The 1118-nt window shown below is 36.1% G+C and overlaps 1 long non-coding RNA gene across 2 annotated transcripts; it reads right to left on the bottom strand.

Annotated features, from left to right (window-relative positions):
- LOC104774375 lies at nucleotides 1-1112 on the bottom strand. 2 transcript variants are annotated; one of them, XR_765324.1, is made up of 4 exons: nucleotides 717-1112; nucleotides 509-588; nucleotides 169-254; nucleotides 1-25 (listed from the first exon to the last, which is right to left on the bottom strand). It is a non-coding gene; the product is annotated as an uncharacterized LOC104774375 (long non-coding RNA). The 2 variants fall into 2 exon arrangements; XR_765323.1 differs by lacking the exon at nucleotides 1-25 and having other exon boundaries at nucleotides 32-254.
- Between the last annotated feature and the right edge of the window lie 6 nt (nucleotides 1113-1118).

The raw sequence follows: 1118 nt of genomic DNA, 5'->3' as shown, positions 1-1118 counted from the left end.
TCAAAGCTGATGTGTTTTTGGCTTCCTGTAAAAAGAGAAAAAATCTAATGTCAATCAAAACTCTAAGCGAAAAAAATTAACCCCTCAATTGTCCAGAGAAGCAACACCAATCCAACAGAGCTTAAACAAAACAAAGCTCAAAAAAATTAACTCATAACAAAGTCAGACCCTCATGACTGGCTTTTCCGTAGATACAAGGTTGTGGTATGTCTAATAATCTGCAAAGCTCTTTGTTCCCAAACACTTAAGCTTATCTGCAAGCCCATCAAGTCGACCATGAAACTTTAGTTAGCATAATTATAAAATAAACCTACCATTGTAAAGATAAAGACAAAATTTTTGTGGTGGTCACTTGAGACTCGATTTTTTTTCCTCTATCTACAAATACGTCTCCCTACAAACTTCTAATCATGTTTAACTACACCTAATCAATAGCAGCCATAAGAAAATAATCAAACAAGTTTCCCAAGTACAAAATCTGGAAAACAAATCAAAGAAATTAATAAACCTGGGAATGGTGAAGTCTTCTGATTCATGTTGCTTCAATAGCCTTAAGAGTGAACAATTTTCTTGGCTTCACTTCAACTCCTGCAAATACACAAATCGTTGATCAACACCCAGCTCCATGAAAAAACAAAAAACATCCAAATTTAAAGCTTCTAAATTAACTTCAACATCAGGTTTATCCTCAAAGAACAAAAAAGTATTTGGAGTACCTCAAGTTTCATGAGATGTTCAAGGATTGCTGCTCCTACACATGTAACCCTACTAGGAGAAATTAAAAGGATCTCTTCGACTTTAGCAATTAAAGACAAACAAACCACAACTAAACTACAACGAAACTGATGTTTAACTCCTTTAGCAGATCTGAATTTTATTTCTCACTCACCAATTTAAGAAAACTTAAACAAGGACCAATTATGAACTGTGTACCTCCTTCTCGTTAAAGTCAGATCGATAAGTTGCAACAAGGACCAATTCTGAACGTTTACCTCCGAGATACAGGTCTTTAATGGTGTCAAGTTCCTTCTCCCTCTGGACCCTCTCTCTCTCAAATAATTTCTCAACCCACGCCTTCTTCCTAGCCTTAGCCTCCTCTCGCTCCTTAATGACGGTCA

This window comes from Camelina sativa, unplaced genomic scaffold (genome assembly GCF_000633955.1).
Source record: "Camelina sativa cultivar DH55 unplaced genomic scaffold, Cs unpScaffold02619, whole genome shotgun sequence".
Classification (NCBI taxonomy): Eukaryota; Viridiplantae; Streptophyta; class Magnoliopsida; order Brassicales; family Brassicaceae; genus Camelina; species Camelina sativa.
This window is presented reverse-complemented; position numbering and strand designations above follow the sequence as displayed.